This window comes from Ambystoma mexicanum, chromosome 12 (genome assembly GCF_040938575.1).
Source record: "Ambystoma mexicanum isolate Mex_15411 chromosome 12, UKY_AmexF1_1, whole genome shotgun sequence".
Classification (NCBI taxonomy): domain Eukaryota; kingdom Metazoa; phylum Chordata; class Amphibia; order Caudata; family Ambystomatidae; genus Ambystoma; species Ambystoma mexicanum.
Window position 1 is genome coordinate 20,523,255 of NC_090936.1, and position 18,186 is coordinate 20,541,440.

General features: G+C 47.5%; 1 non-coding gene across 1 annotated transcript; it reads left to right on the forward strand.

The window, feature by feature from the left end:
* Positions 1-964: 964 nt before the first annotated feature.
* Positions 965-1,126, forward strand: LOC138514780 (U1 spliceosomal RNA). The gene has a single exon (XR_011281934.1). It is a non-coding gene; the product is annotated as a U1 spliceosomal RNA (small nuclear RNA).
* Positions 1,127-18,186: the final 17,060 nt, after the last annotated feature.

Sequence of the window (18,186 nt, forward strand, 5' to 3'; positions counted from 1 at the left end):
TGCTTATGCTCTTGATCTGTGATCTATGATATGATCTGATATGATAGGTTATTTATAACGCGCTTAATACCCATGCAGCAGTTATCCCAATCATAAAAGTGAAACAGGCAAGCCCAACAGGTATAACTTATTTTCACTCTTTTGCTAGCGCAGTCTGAGGGCAGCCTAAACCCTTCAGGAGAGGTGTGAGCTGATACAGTTGCAACACAAAAAACAATAGTACTATGTTCCCAAAATACCTTAGTTCTTGTCTTTCGGATCTCAGCAGAGCCAGGCTTTTCAGCATCAGACCTGAAGCATGGGTGCCTTTGCGCTGGGCTGGGGTCAAGTCGGAGAGCAGCAGCGATGGGCCCCAATGATGCAGTTCTGTTTGGCAGTGGTGCTGATTTGCGGGTAGAAAACGCTGGGAACAGTAGGCTGTGCCAAGTGGATGGCACAGGAAGACTCAGTGACCTCTGGGCCCGGACAAGGGAATACTTGCCTTTGGCGCTGTGCAGGCTCGGCTGACACAACACGGCATATGGTTACGGCAAAGATGTCAAAGCTTCAACATTGTCATTGAGCAGAACTCTGAGATTCAGGGGTGGTGGAGCGTTGAGGGCCAGGATGATTATGATGGTGTCAATGGGGCCAGCGCTGAGCAGCTCCGCTCAGGAGGGCCATGGGCCCGTGTGGGGCCGACAGGACAGTGGGCAGACTGGAACAGGCCTGCTCGAGCCATCCTGCTATTTATATAAATCTCGGGCCGAGCAGGGCCTGATGGGAGAAAGGAACTACGCTACAATCTGCTCTTCTGCCGGGCTCCGCCTGCTGGAGCTTCCCCCTACACGCGGGACAGGCAGCTGCAGACGCTCAGAGCTTCCGGGGGGGTGTGGGGCTGGGGCTGGGTCAGGGCCTGCCTTCTCACCCTCGCTTAGCGGGGCTTCCAGAACTGGCCCAACCCCTGCCCTCTTGCATGCAACTCATACTTAGCTGGCAGGGGAGAATCTGATCTCAAGGGCAGATCTCCCAGGGTGAGGCTTACCCATTGCACATCGGATTTGCTGACCCCTGCTATGTCCACAAATGCGGGGTACGCGACTGCATTATTTCTGGTCGTGGGGGACTGCGTTCGCGCTCTCCCCCCGATTTATTGGTGAAGGAAAAGGTAAAATGTGCACTAGGCCTGCTAGGTTGCATACTTTAAGATTGTGCTCACATTGTGTTTCTTCAATTAGGTTCACCTTTGGGTGATCGCTTTTCCACATTTTATCTGTTGAATTGAATTATGCTTCTTTCATCACCACAGAAGTAATGTGTATTAGAGAGATAAACTGGCATATGTATTGGGCACACTGCACAGGCTCGGGCAGCATCAATCATGCTTTGTACAGGACAATGCTGGCCTAAATTGGGAACAGCCAGCATAGACATGTTGCTATAGAGGCATATTTTGGGTACAACCAGCATGACGATGTGTTACATCAGTGACAGTGCTGTCTTACACTGTGGACACATTGATCATTAAAATGTGTTGTGCTCTACAATGTTCTTGTCTGCTGTTGGTGACATGGAATGTACATGTTCCCCTTTAGAACTTATTGTAAACTTATGGCTTTTTGGTCACCTTTTCTGCTGTAAAATGCACCATTTCAACCCCATATTTGAAAAACAATTCTTGGGGGGAGGGCGGGAACCCCCCAAACCCTCCCTAGAACCTTATAGCTCCCTCGCTATGCTCGGTCACCCCCACTATTTCAGAAATATATTAACACATAGACACTGAAAGCAATCACAAGCAACTAACCTTTGATCACTGCCCATGACACCAAAAGCTATCTTTGGGACTGCATGGCTATCACTGCCTGTGATGCTATTGTGTCAAAGGTCACACAATATTGCTTTTTAATATACTGCTTTGGGTGAGGTTGTTGACTTTTGGCTCGCCGGCCCACTGGGTGACAAAAAGTTAATGCTTCGGCCCCACATTCAGAAAGGTTGGACAAGCCTGCACTATACCATCGAGTAACCATTGCTAGCATTTCACCTACAGTTCAGAGTCACTTCAGCAAGGCTTTGTGGCTGCATGAATCAGTCCATGGCTAGCCTTTTGCTTGAAGAAATTGTCTCCGTCTTCCAGGACTGTGCTATTTCATACATAGCTTTGTCAACCGAAAATAGACATTTCTCAACCAGGTTTCACCCTCATTAGAGACCATCAGTGCAGTTATTTCGTATTCGTCCTCTTCTGAGTTGCCTGGGTGACGGCCATCGTTATCTTGACAGTCATGTTCTTGGACCAGTGGGGCCTCTTCAGCAGACAAAAGCAAAGTTATGGTCGGTTTAAAATGCTGAATTCCCCTCTCTGTCCCTGCGGCCTCCTATGAAACCTGGACACCCCATTCTATGTGGCTTCTGTAATATAAGTGTCTGCCTTCATATTCACCCCATGAAAAAGCAAAATGCAGGCATCCATTGCAAGGGACCCTGAATGACTTCATGACCTTCCTCTAAAAGTACAGATCCTTAAATATGATCCACTGGCACCTGAGCGGCTGTCCCCTTTAAAGGCCATTGTGCGCTTTGAGGCGCACGGGCGAGTAGCGCTATATAAGAAGGCCAAATAAATAAATAAAAGACAGTGGGCCTGATTCATGGATTTTTTTTTGCACGGTTCAAAGTGCCTATGCACTGTCAACACAAACCCCAATTCATGGAACTGTGCAGAGTGTATTTTTGCAGTGCAAAGTCATTTTTGCAGTGAAAAATGGGCCCGTTGACTTTCAACAAAGGAAATATGTATATATATGCTATAGACTTCTTCATTAAGGGAACATCCAGGGCTTAAGTTGGCGGGGGCTTGATAGGGCAGAGTTCCCCGGGTTCCCTGAGCCAACCCTTTTCTTCAGTGCCCTCCACCATGTTACATGTAAACTGGCAGCAATTGGGTTGCTGTGAGGCTGCCGGGAATGGTTGCTCTGACTTACTTTACACTTGGAAACGAAGCAGCCCAATGGGTCGGGAGGAGCTCGCTGAGGCGATCGCCACCTCTTGGTGAAATGGCTGCCTGTCGCGGGGGTTGGCGCTGCAGTAAAGAAACAAAAGAAGCTGAGCTCTAATAGTTTATACGGTCACATTGGTTAAGATCCTGGTGATTGCTTTTATTATTTATTTCTTGCATTTATAGTAGCGCACAAAGACCGTGGGCATCCAGGCGCGGATTAACTTAACGAAAGCAATTTGCTGGACAAAGCATTCCCTGCCTTCATATTTGAACCGCGAGCTAAGAGAGATAACACGCGGTTACATATAACAATCCAAAAATAGATTTTCATTCTTCGAGCAACAATGGTTACCTGGGCCTATAATAGCAGTGCCTGGCAAATACCTAATACTTATACACAAGACAAAACTGTTGGCTTTGCCAGTGCTTATTTTGAACAGGACTTCAGTAAAGGATATTCGTAGTGCTTATTAATTGAGTGGGTAAATGCAGATCTGGTTAAGACATTTGTATTACACCAGGAGCACCTTTTCAGCTCCAATTAAGTTATTAACTCTCAGAAGACTGCTTTGAGAATAACACTGGCAGGCACCTGGAGTGAAAAGTCTGATGGCAAGGCTTGATTGTAGCAAGCTGAGAGAGTTCCCATGACGAGGTGTTTTGGATGTGGGGGCGCTGGAACTGGGCGGGAGCGGCAATAAGGTTTTCCAGTCAAGGGATGAGTAAATAGCCAAACAACACCTTAAAGGCTTGTGTCCTACCTCATATTTAATAATTTCGGCTTATGGGTGGCGCTTTAGGGCCAACTAAAAGCCAAAACTAAAAATAGATGAAACAGAACTAACGCACGGCGTGTAGGCCACTCTTTAGGAAACACCACAAAAGCATATTTTTGTGATGTTTTCAGCTCTTCCTCGATTTCTCATCCCACTTAAAGCTCTGTGAGCATCACATTTCATGACACCCACACAGCAGATATAATAAAATAATGTTAATTGACGTGGTTGACGCCCCACTCTCATGTGTGGACTGCATACCTCAGGCCAGGCGGGTCTGTGGCTTGCTGGGCAATTGCATTCTGGCAGGTGTCTACCACCTGCGGCTCTCAGGATGTTTTGGACTACTACTCCCACGATCCCTCACAATTGACTATGCTCACTAGAGCTGATGGGAGATGCAGTCCAGAGCACGTGGAGAGCCAACGATTGCACTATACACAGATCTGCGTTTGACGTCATGGTCACGTGTGTGAATCCTGGCAGGCGCAGCAGTCAGCTCTTAATCCTTTTGGGGCTGATAAAATAAATGAGTACCATTGAGTTGGAAAGCAGCAAACATCTGTTATCTGTTTGTAGCGCCAGGATGCCCACTGGTGTGAGTATGTGCTTTACACATCTCCCTTTTTAGATAAAATTTGGATCCTCAGGGACTTTTTCCATCTGTAAAACCTCAGGATTATTTCTGTTCACCCAATGGGAGGGTCTTCACCACCTGACTCTACGTTTTGTCCACTTAAACTCTGGACGTCCTGGACCTTGTGATATCTTAGCCCCACTTATGTAGCCCCTCCCCAACACTTTACAAAATAAGTTTGTAAAGAAAGTCGCAAATAAAGAAAGAAATACGCACACAACGAAGAAAGCTAAAAACAACGTATGATGCATGGAATGTTTCTGCAAATGCTTGACTGCAGCTGCTGACAGCTCAGCTGACTGTGCGCCTGCTGCACTGCTCACTGAAGCAAGACAACGGCCCCAGGAGGCACTTCACTCATGCTGTCATCATAACCCCGACTTGATATACAAAGTTTGGTCATGGCTGCATTGTTGGTTGTGACAGAATAAAATCGTGGTTAACTCAGGAACTATTGTAACAACGGTACAATTGATGTGCAATTACTAAATTTAATTTGATGCTTCATAGTGTAAGATTGGCCAAAGTGATATTTGAGTTATTGAATGAGTTATTTTGTTACGAGATCTTTGCTTTTTGGTAATGGCACACTTGTATTTTTCTGAGTTGATATTGGGTAAAGGATTGGACTGTGTATACGGTCTTTGTAAGATGAAATGTACAAAATAAACAAAGAAATTCCGGTTGTGTGTGCAAGTTGTATGCAATCGTGAAAGCTTCGCCGTTGTGGATATGGTGGGCGTGCAGCTCCCATGCGGCCTGCTGCAGATGCCCCCCCTTCCCCCTTGCCGCAGGGGGCCACAGCTGTAGGTCAGGGATGTGAGAACAACACAAGCGCGCCATTAGCAGCTTCCCACCCTCTGCTGCTCCCCGCTTCCCTGGGAACAGCGGGGGGGGGGGGGGGGTGGTTGCGGCGGGCAGCTTATCCTGGCCGCCGCCAGACCATTCATATCAGGGTGGGGTCTGCGGTGGGCGGGGGGGGGGCGCAGATGGTATCCTCCGTCTATTAGTCCATGGCGTGCTGCAGACAGACAGTTTGCTAGTTCAATTATGGAGTCGGGAAGGCAGCACAAAAAAGAAAGATGGGGAAGGGGGAGCAGGAGGGGCACAGATTTACACTCTCCAGTGCATTCCAGTTCAAACAGGAGCATGTTTCATGCACCGCCTTCCAACCCAACATTATACAACAATACAGCACCAGTTGAGCCCATGGCCTCATAGCAGTTTCTAGCCAACTTGGCGCCTAGGGCGAAACACCAGAATAACCCCCCCCCCCCCGTCCCCCCTCCGCACCACCCTAAAAACAACACCTCTGTGTCGTGGGACAAAACCCCTCCTCAATATGAATAAACAATTGCTATATAAATGGAGCTGGTTTCATTACATTGTAATGCAAGTACTTCACAGAAGAAAACTAATGTGAAAACACAGCTGTTTCTGCCCAAGTACATGGCTCTTCCATCACCTGCCCTTAGGGAAGGCCTTGCCTGAATGGAATGCAGTTTGAAACTGCCTGCACTGGCACACTGCGGTGTGACCGGCCTGCTGGGGTCTGAGGGCTCACTGACCACTGGCCTTGTTTTGTAGGCGTTCTGTTCGTACCACCTCACTTGTATTTGGCAAGGGGCAATACTAGACTAACCATATGAATTATTCTCTGATGGAAGGTCATCATTCCAAGATGGACAGTTTGATTGGATGAGGAAGGGAAGGGTCTCAGTGTGAGCATGCCCAGGCGCCAATACAGAAACATCTTTTGGGAATTACATCAATAGACAGGACAGGATACCGTACAATAGAGACCCAATGAACAATGCACAGAAAGGATTGCGGGCCTAATTCATGGAATTATCTGCATGGAAAATAGGGTACTTGCACGCGAAACTGCGTGCAAATCTGCCTTCGTCAATTCATGGACTCGATTGTGCAGTACTTTTCCTGGACTTGCGTGGAGTTTCCGCTGACTTGGCACATCTATGGGGTCGTTGAGGGCCTTGTGTGAGACTCCAGGCAGAGTGTGGGCGTGGCTTGCGCAGAGTGCTGGGAAGGGGGCGGAAAACCAAAAATGGGGAGGAACTTGCGAAAAAGTGGGAATTCCGAGGGACGGCCTGCAGGCATTACCTCGCAAACCCACAATTGCGCAGCACGAGACGTATTCATGGATTCGATCGCGCAACCTCACAGCCAGGGAAATGGCCGCACAAATCCTTCATAGAATCCGTCACTCAAAGGCAAACTTAAGTACACCTGCGTGTAGGATTTTCAGCGCTAAGGTTGGGTTGCATGTCGTATTTTGGGGTGTGTGTACTCAATCAAGGTTCAGATGTAACTTTGGGGTGCGTGTAAGCAGTGTAGTGCATGCAGATTTCCCGAGGATAGACCAAGTTATCGATTTTTCATACGTAGGTTGTTGGGGTGCCGGGAACAGTTACGATGGAAACTGCGCAGGGACCCCGAGATTCAAGTCTGCTGGCCGGGGACCACATGTGCTGTTTAATGGGTGCGTGTATTTGCGCCCCGGGGGCGCATGCAAAGGTAGCTGTTCTGGCTGTTTATGCTTTGCGTGTGGGTGTGTTGGGGGCTTTCCGGACGCGACTTGTGAATAGTGTTACTTTGCGGGAATAATTACGTGAATACGCGGGTGTGCATTTCTTATTCTGTGTGCAGGCTCACGCAGTACCCTTCTTGGCGCACCAACCTTGCAGGATTTCTGCACATATTTCCATGAATCGGGCCGATACTGTGTAAAAACAATGGCTTGTTAAATGAGCCATCACTTATAAATTGCCCCACTTAAAAGGCTGTCAGCACAAAGAATGAGGGGCATGGGGTGTGTGACTCCAGAGCATCGCACACTCTGCATTTGGAACATGCATTCCTTTGTTTGCATATTCTGAATGCATCGCAGTCATCCACAAGTTGGCAGAGAGCAGCAGCCGCACATCTCGGCAGAGAGCACCCTCCGGCACAGCAGGCTGCTTAATCTTTTGGCAGGCAAGATCAGAGTCAACTTTCTGGGTGGGCCAGGTTGGGATGCCTTACTGCGCCCCCTCCTGAGCTATTTAGCCATGTGCCCCGGGCTGTCCCCTGCTCCACCCAGGCCAAGAGACAGGGATGTACCCCATCCCCACCTGGGGCCACAACTACCACATGCTGTTCATAGAACTGTGTCCAGGATTCCTGAACACACGGCCAGTGTGCACACATGTTGCTGTGGGTCTGACCCCAGCCAGACCCCCAGTAGGAGAAGAGGGCCATTGTGTAGGTGAGTGTGGTGAAGGGTCTGCAACATTTGGCTCTCCAGATGTTTTATACTACAATTCCCATAAGCCCTAGCCAGCATTGTCAATGGTCAGGGTTCATGGGATTCGTAGTCACAAACATCTGGAGAGCTGTAGGTTGCAGACCACCGGTGTAAGCCATGCGTCTGACACTTGCATGTGGGCTCGGAGTGTGGGTGCCTTCTGACCACATCTCCCAACATTTGAATTAGTTTACAGGGAGAATTTGCATCAGGAAGAGGCTGTTTTGAGTTTTGTAATTACCCTGCACTGAATTGCATTGCAAATGATGGGAATAGCATATCAGAGAAGGGAGGGAGGGAAAGACTTCATACTGTTGTTTCTGGGGTGTTGCTAGGTATGGAAATGATCCAGGCTACGCTAATGTCAGAACTGTCGGGACTCAGGGCTAGCTAGCCTTTTGGTTGTAGACCCTGAGCTTCTATCCGGAGCCAAAAGACCTGGGGCTAAAGCTCCCTCAGCCCCCCCCCCCCCCGACTTAGCTAGGCATCTGGTTAGTTCTAGAAATCAAGATGGCCTCCAGGACCCAAGTAATCTTCATCAAGTGCTTGGTGACTGGTGATCAGGGGGGGCTTGGGAGGTCACACGGAGGCGGGCTGCCCATCGTAGACATCCTAACGGCGCCCAGGTAAAGACTGAGGTCTGTAGTAAAGACAGGAGGAAGTTAGGATGATCACATTGGTGACTCTGCCTGGACAGTGATGGCTAGGGAAAATATCGACATGTGTTGGGGTGCCTGGCTGGCAGATGCCAGTTGGGGTTTTTCTTTAGGGCTGGGATAGATAACTGCCTGATTGGAATGGATATCATTCATGGGTCCGTTTCCGGATATCATTCACGTGTCAGTTTCCCTGGAGGAAATGACGTCCATCAGGCTGAGTCCGAAATGTGTCTTCCAGCTGTAGTCAGAAAGGACCTTTTTTTTGCCAGTCTCATCCGCTGGGATCTATTTTGGTGCAAACAAAATGTTTGAAAAGGAAAATATATATTTGCCGTCTATGAGCTCTTCATGCAAATTCAAGATGTCTTGATGTTTGGGGAACCCTGCTAAGGTCAAGTCTAGCTCCACTGTGATTTTGGGCTGTTCCTTTAAAAATAACTTTAGTTTACCTCCTGATATGGGACGAACCATTCCAAAGGTAACACGTGCAGCGAGTCGGGCAAAGGCCAAAATCCAACCTGTACTGGGCAGCAAACTGGGTTAAAGGTGCAGTACGGCGGTACTTGCTCCTCTTTTGAAAAGAATTGCGACAGAACTTTGCAACTGTCTTTACGTTTTGTTTCTAAGATATAGCCTATTTTGTGGAAGGCATTGGGGGGTGGGGAGGATTCTAGAATGTTGGCCCAACTGTCTCCCCCTTCTTTCAAGATTTGTCTTGGGGAGGTGGGCGAATGACGTTTCAATCTCCCACAATCAGTGTCTTTAAACGCAAAAACCTTTTTTGAGAGATGAACTCAGGAATCCAAGTGGATTGGCCTATTTCGCTCTCCCTCTATCCATTTCTTCTTAAAGCCCCTCCCGCTATAACCTCGACCCAAGTCTGTTTTTTCTGGACCTTGTTCTAATTGTTGTAACTATACACTTTAGAATGTTCTTGTCCATGTCGCTCGCGTCCGCCATATTGCTGTTTATTAAAATGGCCGACTGACACCTTTATACAAGTGCTCTCAAGTTGCCCCAGGTCAGATGCCAGTGTGCGGTCCAGTTCTGGTTTTATTCTTTGCATTCTGAGCGTTTTGCTCTTCTCTTTATAAATGATGTACAAGAAGTCACAGAATAAAAAAGACAAAAAACATGCATTGGCAAAGCCAACCGCTTTTGTGTAGGGATGGAATAGGCATTTGCCAGACCCTCCAATAATGGTACTTACCTGGCCATACGGTGGCAACAGCTGGACAATGGTGTCATTACCTGGGCACATGAGGGCAGTACCAGGCAAATGCCTGATTAACATCTACGCAAAAGTCCAAACTGTTGGCTTCCAGTGCTTGCTTTGAACAGGACTTTTGTTCAAGGCAGAGATATAAATGAAGTGGTTGAAGGTGCACTAGTTTATGATGCATTAACAGCTGCAAATAAGCCATGACTTTTCAGCAGACGTCTTAGAAATAAAACTAAAGAGGCCAAACTTTGATGTTACTCCTGCTCTTCGTCTAATTTGCATACCCACAATGCAGTGGCAAATTTAAGGCAATGGATCCAGTCAGCAAAATTGACAGAGGGCCCGAGATGGGCGGGTCATGGAGGCAGAGCCTAGAGTGGGCGGGGTTGCACACTGAAACATTTTGGGACAAATGTAACTTTTTTAAAGTTGTATTTTTTTTACAGTTTTCTGTCTTGGCGGTGGTCGGGGGTCTGTCTCTAGCTAGGGACAGCTAGGCCCCCTTGCCAGGTTTTGCTGCCAATACTGGTAATATTGAAAGATCAAGCCTGAAGCTAATGTTGGAAATTATAGGGTTCAAGGCAATGAGAGGGACATTACAGAAGGTGATATCACAGGATAATTCCCACAGCGTGCAGAACCATTTTGTGCATGTCCCCGGTGTTCTTACACCACACACTGGAAATGTGTCACAATTGTGCCCCTGGTGCACCAATTGGCACCCATCGTGGACTATTTGGGACCCATTTGTTTCCGTAATACTCCCTGGACAACACCTATTCATATTATTGTCTTTACTTTCCGTTTGCAAGTCTTTGGAACTTTCTTATTTACTTTTACACACTACATGTCCCATAATACACCTTGTGGCAGTTCCCATTTCCTGGCTATTCCTATGCAGCAGTTCTAGCACTATACTCCCCAGAAGCCTTAGAGAACAGTGCAGCTTTCGCTTTCCCAGAACTAGAGAGGGAGGAGGCCAATTACATTCAGGTGTACTGCTCCAGGTGCTGCTAATTAGCTTACTTCAGCACAGGGCAGGTCAGTATTTAAGCAGCTGCCTGCAGGAGCACAGGTCTCTTGCATTGAGCTTGCTTCCAGCCCTTTGTGCCTTGTTCCTTTGAAATATGCTGTGTCCTCTGGTTTCCAGTGCCTGCTCTTGTTCCTGAGCCCTGTGCTTCCTGCCTTGAAGTACGTATTCTCTGCCTTCTCTCCCCTGGCTTTTGTCTGCACCCCTGTGCTTTCCATACTGCAGCCCTGCTGCCTTGTTTGCAGCCCTCTGTTCCCTGGCTAGAGCCCCCTTGCTCTCTTTCTTGCTTGCAGACCTCTGTTCCCTGGCTACAGCCCCCTTGCTCTCTTCCTTGCCGCAAGCCCTCTGTTCATGATTCCTGTCCTTGACTTCCTTCAGTCTTCAGTCCTCCCCTTTGGTTATCCATTTCAGTCGTACTGTTTCCTTAATTTCCCTCTGCTAGCTTTCTCTTGTCTTTCCAGCCCTGAGTTACCGTTCTTGATTCACGTTTACTGTTTTCCGGTCACCGTTCCATGCGTTTAGATACTAGTTTTCTGCCCTTCCTTTCTTCCGTTTCTCTGTCCTGAACCTTGCTCTCTTTGACTTCCTTTTCCCTGGATATTTCTGTTCTTGTCTTCACTTGTGTTTTATGTAATGCCTATGTACAGAGCTTGGCTGCTGGATTTCCAGCAGGCAATCTCTGCCCTTTCCCTTGTCACGTTTTAGTGTTGTACTTTGTGTCATTGTTTACAGTGTACTTGTTCCTGTTTCAGGAGCAGTCATTGTTCGCAGTGCTTTAAGTGGGGTAAGAAATTGAGGGGGGGCCCTCGTTTGGGGGCGTGGCATCCGCTGTGGGCGTGGCCTAAAAGTGCACAAATCATAGTAGGGTGCGCAAACAAATATATAAATGTAATAGAGCATTTATATATTTGTATGCGATATATAAATGTAGTAGAGCATTTATATATTTGTATGCGTACTAGTATGGTTTGTGTATTTTTCAAGCCTTCTTTTATAAACATAGCAATGTTACATATTTCTATGTTTATAAAAGGTGGCTTGAAAGTGTACAAACCACAGTAAGTTACGCACACTTGTGTGCTTCCCTTACTATGGTTTGTGTACTTTTCAAGCCACCTTTTATAAACATAGACATTTGTAACATATTTCTATGTTCATAAAAGATGGCTTGAAACGTACAAGCCATCTTTTATAAAGCGTTGAGGACGGACAAAACCCAAGGTGGTTTTGTCCGTCGACAAAGCTTTATAAAAGATGCCTTGAATTGTGTACGTTTCAAGCCGTCTGTTATAAACGTAAAAATATTTCTACGTTTATAAAAGATGGCTTGAAACGTACACATTTTAAGGCATCTTTTATAAAGATTTGCCAAAGGAGACAGGCACCTCGGGCTCAGTGATCGCTGCTCTGAGCAGAGATCACAGAGCCAAAGGCGTCTTTCACCCTCTGGGAACCCGCGGGCTCCGTGATGTAATCTACGTATTAGATCATGGAGCCTGCAGGTTCACAGAGGGTCAGTGACCTGGCGAGGGCAAACGAAGGAACTGTAACTTCCCTGATGACCCCTCAGATGGGGGGTCATCGGGGAAGTTACAGTGACTGACAGAAGTGCCAGCCAGCCTCAGCGACGCTGTGGCTGGCTGGCACTTCTGTCCACATGCCTAACGTTACACTGGCGCGCGCATCTCCCGTCGCGGCTGCGGCCGTGGCGGGATAATGCGTCCTGCCATGGCGTGGTGGGACCGGGGGGCCCCGGCAGGGCCCCGGCTCAGCCCCACTTTTTGGAGACTGGCGGGGCCCGGCCCCGGCAGGCCCCGGCCCACTTAAAGCACTGATTGTTCAGTTCCTGCTGGACCAGTACAGGCTTCAGTCTTGTGAGTACTGTTACCCTGTTCGTGCATTAGGGTTCAGATACAGACACACACTGCTGTTGTTCCCAGCCATGAGCATACAGCGTGGGCCTCTGTTATAGCAATCTGTGCAGAAGGCTGGAGTTTCCAAAGGTCTGTGGAACACTCTTTCCCCATTCTGCGTACACCCCAAGAGGGAACCCAGCGTGTTTGTATCTTTCCCTGCCCCTTTTTGTTCACAGCCTCTGTTGCCTCTCCTTTCTTGTCTGCAGGACTCCTTGTAATCCAGCTTCTTGTGTGCCTTTTCCCCTTTGGCTTACTGGGCCTGTCTCTACCCTCAGGCCCCTCCTGACAAAATGTCATTTAACATCACAAACTTAAAGGGGTTTACCTTTTAATCTCAAAACATACCAGGGAGGATATTTTTTGTGGGTGTTGCTTGTGGCACTTGAAAGGCCCCTTAATGCCAACCACCACCTCCATATCTCCTCCAGGTCCACAGGGCCCTGCTGCAGGGCAGTGAATGCAGAGGGAATAAGGGCAGGAGAGTGAGGGTGAAAAGTGGAGAAGGGGCAGGTAACATGAAAACTGATGGAACAAGAGAGTGGAGAATGAAGGATGGCAGGGTCTCCAAGATGCAGGCCTGCTTGCGGGGGACCCCATGCACTGTTTGAAGGGTGCATGCATTCGTGCCCGGGCGAGCAATCAAAGGCAGCTGTTCTGGTAGTTTATGCTTTGCGTGGGGGCGTGTCAGGGGCGTTCCGGCCACGACTTGCGCATACGGTTACTTTGCGCAAACAATTCCATGAAGACACGGAGCACCTAGAAAAACATCTGCACGCAGGATAGCGCAGAGTCGTTCTCGGTGCGCAGGCTTTGTGGGATATATGCGCACTTTTCCATGAATCAGGCCCCTAATAGCCAAAACTAAACAGGACTGATGAAGCACCTCCCGCCAGAATTGGGACAACTTGAAAGCTCCTTTACACATATATGAAAAAGAGTCAAATGCTGTACTCCAAAGGGACTAAGGGCCCAATTCATGCAAATGTGCGCAGAAATCCCGCAAGTGCCACCTGCCAAGAAAGACACTGCGCGTGCCTGTGTGCAGAATTGAAAAATGCGTGCCTGGTGTATTCATAGAATTAGTTGCGCAAATGAACCGGATTCGCTAGTCGCGCCTGGAACGGCCCTTTAACACCCACATGTAACGCATAAACAGCCAGAACAGCTACCATTGCACACTCCCCCAGGTGGAAATACACGCAGCCTTCAAATAGTGTGTGGGGTCCCCCGCAAGCAGGCATGCATCTCAGAGACACTGCGCAGGGTACCCCGTTATTGTTGCCAGCACCCCGACGACATGCGTATGAAAAATCGTAACTAACTTGGTTTAAACTCGGAAAATCTGTGTTTGAACCACCGTAAACTGTTCTTGCACCCCGCTACACTGCTAGCACGCACCCCTGAGTTAGATCGGAACCCCGGTTGCATACACGCACCCCTAAATCTGACATGCAAACCCACCTCCATGCTGCAAATCCATGCGCAAGCCTACTTATGCCTCCCTTCTGGTGGCGTAGTGATCAAGGGATTTGCGTGGCCATTCCTATGCCGGGAGGCTGAACGGGTGTTTCCATGAATATGTGTCGTTTGGCGTGAATGTGGGCATGCAAAGGACTGCCTGCAGGCCGAACCTCGTAACGCCCACTTGTTTGCATGTTCTTCCCCATTTTATGTCCTTGTTCCGCCTCCTTGCCAGCCTTCTGTGCAAACCATGCCCACGTTCTGCGTGGAGTCTCGCACCAGGCGCTCGATGGCTTGCACGGACGTTCCGGGCCTGTGCAAACTCCACACAAGTCCCAAGAAAGTCCTGCACAGTCGGTTCCATGAATCGACGAATACGGATTTGCACGCAGTTTGACGCGCACGTCCCCTATTACCCATGCAAATAACTCCTTGAATCAGGCCCTAAATAAAGACTGGAGTAAGGGGAAGCCACAATCAATATGCGTGCCCAACACAGCCTTGCTTTCTAATACATTACCCAGCAGCCTTTCAGTTAAGCAATCATTACATTAACTGCTGCATTACAAATAGCTTGGGGAGTACTCATTGCCTGAAAAATAATTGTATTTGTTTGCTGGATTTTGATTGGTGATTCAATCTTTTATTCAGAAAACTGAATGCTTAATATCCAATCACAGTGCGATACTATTTGCAATTAATATACAGGCAAAATGTAATCAATTAGTTCATTAGAAAGCCGCCATCTGCAAAAGGGAATTGGGCAATGGCACAGAAATATATTTCCAAACACATGTTTGCGGTTCTTGTGACGCATCTCCGCGTCATGCCACATTGCCGAGGACATGTATGTTTGCAAAACCTCTGGGCTTCCAAAATACGAAGCTTGTAAGTTCATCCTTTTGCAAAGCAGTAAAACATGATTTAACAGGTCTAACGTGGCAGTTATACATGTTAATAATTCTAATGCTTTGGAGTTGACTTCTTTGCAGCCAGTATATTTTTTATCTATACCTCATCATATTTCTATGCTTAAAACACTCTTGAGGAGAACAGAAATGATTTTCAATAGTAATGAAATATTATTATAATATTATAAATAATCCAATATGCCACCTTTCCTACCTAAAGTGAAACGGATGCATGAAGCAAGCGTTTACCAATAGAGAAGGTGAGTTCAGTGTTTGCTGTACCTCCTCCATTGCCATGGCCTGCCAGGCGCTACAAAACCCGCCAACGCAATTGCTTCATTGCCTTCCCTCTACGGGCTCTGGGCGCTGTGGTAAATCAGTCTCAGGAGGCAACCTGGGATTTACCACAGCAAAGAGAATAAGGCGTCTCTTGCCCCTATTACTAAAGGGGTTCTTTGCGTTACCCAAGGAAATCAACCAAGGTTGTTTGTCAGGATGGCTTACATTTCAAATCCAGGCCTAATGTTGCCTCAGGTCTGTCCCTACCACTGAAACACAAAATTCACCTAAACTCAATCAAAATGGTGCATAAGGGTTTTTCGCTTCACCTTATGAATGGTGGCTGGTTTCTGACCCCCACCCAAATGCCTCTCTTGCTACTCTGAGGCCTCGTGCCTGGTCTCTTTAATCGTCCTCTTGCCTTGGTGGTGCTTAATCCCGGCCTCCATCCAAATATCTATATACCTTCTCCCAGACCGGCCTGGTTGTCCACGTCAAGCTTTAGGTTTATCCAGAGTCTCTGTATCCTTTCTTTTTTCCTTGGGTAATAGTCTCAGTTCCTTTGGGTCCACCTTTAATCATCCAGTCCTGAACTATGGTATCCCTCACCCAGTCTTGGGGTTCTTCCTCGCTCTCCCTGCTTTTGAGGATTGTTGTCTGCTCCTTGCCTTGGAAACATGCTTCTCGCACCCCTCCTTAGTGTTTGACATCTGACAGCCCGTTTTGGGGTCGCCTTTTTCTTAGCCCGCCTTAGGCGTTCCTCTCTCTCCCCTTGGACACTCTTGCCCGCTCTGGTGGTACCTTGAGTCTTGCCCCTTATTGGACTCTTGAGATTCTCACACTTCCTTGTGTTGTCTGGTTTCTCACCCCCTCTTGGGGTATCTGATATCTCGCCCCTTATTGGGATGCAGGTTTCTTGGGCTGTCTTGTACTTCACCCGTCTTGGGCTAGTGGGTTTCTCTTCCCTTATGGAGATTTCTTGTATCTCACCCATTCTTGGGATGAGGGTTTCTCCCCCTTCTTTGGTTATCATGTACCTCGCCCCATCATGGTATAACAGGTTTTTCACCCCTTCTTGGGTTACTTTGTATCTCGCTCTGCTGCTCTCCTACCTGTTCGCGGGTCCTGCCGCGTACCTTGTACTATGTGGCATCGTTCGTCAGGGGAGGTGTTCTTTTTGGTCGCTGCGGAACCTCATCTCAGGTTCCCCCTTCTGTCCTTCTCGTCCATTTTCTTGCATCGGTTCCTCCCATCGCAGCACGACAGGACTTCGGTGTCAGCTCTGTTAGGCACCGGATGACCGCTTCTGGGCTGGTCACATCTCTTCTCTTCTCCGTTCGGCAGGCCTGAGCTCCTCTGGCTCCTGGCCTTGGTGAGCGCAGCAGCGTTCTGTGGGCTTTCTCAATGGTCATCGCTCCATGCCTTCTGTGTGGTGCTGCTTATTGGCTCCATCTCAAGTGGGACGTTCCCTCCTCTGCATTACTCTGCAAATCTGCGTCTCAAGCTTTCTCTCTCTTGCTTCCCTTTTGTGTTGGTTTTACAGTATTTCTATGGTTCTCTCTGCAACGAAATGGGGCAACCCATTGGTTCTGCACTTCATGCAAGGATGGCAACAATAAAGGACCAGAAACCACACCAGCCTTTTTTAAAAGGCTTTGTAAATGAGCATATAGCCAACAAACACACAGGACTCTGTAAGTTAGGGAGGATGAATAAAAACCCTTCTTAGGGATTCGCTGTTCTCCAAGGGGGACTCGCCCTAGTGGGATTGCACTTGCCCTGCCCCAAAGGTGGTGTTAAGCGCAGCAGGCTCATATCCCTAGTCCCAAAAAGCAGGGCTCACTAAATCAGAGTAGTATGTTAACAACTAGCATTACGTGTAGTGTTTGAGAGAAACACTTTACATCAATATTTAAAAAATCCTTGAATGCAGGTTCTATTTACAAATTGGCAAATGTCACTGAATCAGATGAAGATATTGCATTTGCAATTCAAAAACTGAGTAGCTCAAGAGCTGCTGGCCCAGATGGACTCACAAACTCCATGCTAAAAGCAAATAAAGAACCATGGTCATACTTCATAGCTTTGCTCTTTGAGAAAATTGCAACTGCAATGAAAGTACCTGTATCTTGGTCCCTAGCAATTGTCGTTACAATCTACAAAAAGGGCAATCGGGACGATCCTACCAACTATCGCACGATTGCCCTACTTGACATCATTGTTAAGATCTTTGCGAACTTCCTTAAAAAAAAATTGGCATCTTGGGCAACTAATGCAGGGATCCTAGGCACCCGTCAAACCGGGTTTACTCAAGGAGTAGGTCTTGAATTCAATCTAACCCTGCTAAACATAGTAAAGCTTGAAGCCCTGCAAAAGTCAAAATATCTGTACCTAACCTTTGTTGACTTTCGACAAGCGTTCGATAGTATAAATCAACGCCTGATATGGGAAAAACTGCAGTCTTGGTCATGTCCTCCTGAATTATTGCCCTTCATCAAAACGCAAGAATTCGAGTTCACATTAACAACCGAGGAGAACTCATTAACGAAATTAAAACTGAAAAGGCAGTAAAACAGGGCTGCACTCTGGCGGCTCTCATGTTTAAGCTATTTATTGCGGACTCACCAACACCCCTTTATGAGACAAAAGCTTTTCCACCGAAAATAAATGGGCAACAAATAAGCAGGGTCACCTACGCCGACGATTTAGTGTTGATAGATTCGACACCAATTGGGATGTAAAGGATATTAAATTCTCTTCAAATCTATCTTGAAAAAAATGAATTGCAATTGAATGTAAACTAAACAAAAATTAAGAAATTTGGTGTACAATGAGGATGTTGAAACAAAAACTTTTCCTGGACAATTGCAAACGAATGTATTGAAATGACTTCCTTGATTCGCTATCTGGGTATTCGATTTAACAAATCAATTTGTGAATGGAATTGGTGTCAAGATTTGGTTGATCGCATGCGCATGTTATCTCTACAAGGGGCCACATTACATGCT